This window comes from Callospermophilus lateralis, chromosome 5 (genome assembly GCF_048772815.1).
Source record: "Callospermophilus lateralis isolate mCalLat2 chromosome 5, mCalLat2.hap1, whole genome shotgun sequence".
In the NCBI taxonomy this organism is placed as follows: Eukaryota; Metazoa; Chordata; class Mammalia; order Rodentia; family Sciuridae; genus Callospermophilus; species Callospermophilus lateralis.
This window is the reverse complement of record NC_135309.1, coordinates 131,661,479-131,664,146: the sequence shown is the minus strand read 5'-3', so window position 1 is coordinate 131,664,146 and position 2,668 is coordinate 131,661,479.

Genomic DNA, 2,668 nt, shown 5'->3' with positions numbered 1-2,668 from the left:
AGTTGATTTTAAGATCTGAGTGTGTCTAGAGTTCTCCAAGGGAAAAGCAACAAGTCTTGTATTAACTCTGCACCCAGCTCAGATAGTTTTAAGACTACAAGCGTGTGTGTGTGAGGGATGGTTGGAAAGTCAAAATTAAAAAAAAAAAAAAAAAAAAAAGTTAGTCTCTTTCATTTAAAAGCCAAAGGTTAAATATTTTCTCTGATATGTGGATGCTAATCCACAAGAGTGTGGGGAGAGGGCCTGTGAGTAGAAGAATAAAAGTTCAGTAGATTAGACAAGGAGGAATGGAGGCAAGTGAGGGGGGATAGGAAAAGGAAAGACAGTAGAATGAATCTGACATAATTTTTCCATGTACATGTATGAAAACAGTAAATCCCATCATCCTGTGCATCCTGAAGAATGGGATCTTAAATAGAACAAGGTATATCCCATGCTTGTATAATTAAAACAAAATGGATTCTACTGTTACGTATAACCAAACACAACCAATAAAAATTATTAAGTAAGTAAATACATAAATAATAATCCAGGATAGGGCTGATATGGAGCTCTCCCCCACAATTCTTCAGTGACCCTGACTCCTCCTATCTCAGATCTTGATCCATCCCCAAGTCCATTCCTGTCCTGATGGTCCAATTTGGCAGCTTCAGGAATCCAAGCAGCCTCGGGGGTGGGGTGAATGACACAGTGAGGGGCAGAAATTTTCCTAGACAGTGCTATGGTTTGAGGAAGTGGCCCCCAGAGCCCCTGTGTTAAAGGCTTGGTCCCCAGCATAGCACTACTGGAACACAGTAGAGCTAGCAGGAAGTGGGGTTCATGGGAGAAACTTAGGGGCGAGCCCTTGCTGGTCTGACCCTAGCGCTCTTCACACTCTTCAGTCTCTTTTGCTTCCTGGCCTCTTAGGTAAGTGGTTTTGCTCTGTCACTTTCCCCCACTATTGCCATCTGGCATCCCCACCAAGGTGGAAAAGCAGAGGGTCTGCCTGATCATAGAATAAAATCTCTGAAAGTATGGGCCAAATAAATCTTTCATCTTAAAAGTTAAATACATCAGGTACTTTCTTTCAGTGACGGAAAGATGACTAACACAACACAGCTAAGTATGATTACATCACAGACCACACCTAGATCCCAGGAAAACTGAGATGTGATGCTTATTTTCATTCTCTGGTTACCAAAAATTCTGTTTAAATGGTTGGAGAACTAATATTATGGGAAAATATCACCCTCTCCTATTGACCCATTTTTACCCCAATGCATAAAACATCAGCCTCACAATTTAGAGATTTAACCTGTCCTCTTTTACTTTGTCTCATTGATTTCAGTTCTGTGTGATCTGACAAGAGTGGTTCCAAAATGTCCCTATGTACAAGGCTTCCTAGGAGTTTTTTTACATTGTTATTATTCAGATCCTTGCAATCCACCCCAAACTTATTGGGTCAGAATTTCTTAGGATAGAACAAGTCACTTTGCATTCTTAAATGGTGACCAAAATGATTCCAAAGAAACCAAAACAACTAACTGGCACTTGTGCATGTAGTCTTACCTTGAAGAAAAGTCACCACAAATTAAGCCTCACGTTTCCATCTTTGTGTTCTTAAGTCATGCCTAATTTGGGTCAAAACTTATTTCCTACCTCTTCCCATCCCCCATCTCTATGGGTTTCTTATTCTTCCACTTTCAACTAAATCAACAGTTTTCTTATGTCTGTGTGGATTTCTTCTCCCAGGACTTGCACATTCTAAGCATTCTCTCTAGTTGCCTGCTTTTCTAGGCTTGGCCTCTCTCCAAGGTATCACAGGAATACTAATGGCCCGAACATGAGGAAGCGCTGATCATATGACCCATTTCAGGACCTCTAAGACCCTGCCCAAAGTGACATCAGTGAGGATATTGAAATGGAGATTTCCTCAAAGTCCAGTAAATATCACGGATGTGGATATTTTAGAGTGATAACTTTCAATGTAAGCAAATGCCCTTAGATGAAAGTCAACTGTTTATTACAATGCAAAACTGAGACCTGCAGAGCAGACTTAATGCATCTCCTCGTAAAATTCAGGCAAAAGAAAAAAGGTTTCCTGAAGAGTGAATAGACCTGCACGAAACAGTCCACCATGAATAATTCAATGTAGAATAAATAAATTTATAGAAGATCAGATCCTCTGTGTTACAACTAAGAGTCAAAATAAGAACCTTGGCATGCCTCTTTATTTGGATCTTTTATATTGAACTGGATCCACCTTGTTGTCTTCAGGACCAAGTGAGAAATGGTTCTAGTTTATGCAAAATTGGCATTAAATTTTACAAGCTCACTGCTCCCACTGAGTTGCAGTAACTCCTGATCAGAGAAGCAGTAGGAATAAAGGAAAAGGTTGAAAATACATGTTTCAAGTAGGTCAGGAAAGATAATGCTCTTCATTTTCCTCTTGCCTCATGCTGGGGCTTACTCAAAGCCCTCTGTGGGCCTCTGTTGTTTTATAACTTTCAGGGAAAAAAAAACCCAGCAGGAGAACATCTTGAGGTTTCATTTCTGATGTTTGCCTTTTAAAATTTGGGGTTTTTTTTCTTCAGTAAATTGCTTCAGGGCCCAAATAGTTACTGACACACAAAAAAAATTAGAAATATTTTAAATAATTATCTTTAATGACAATAATAAGGAAAAACTC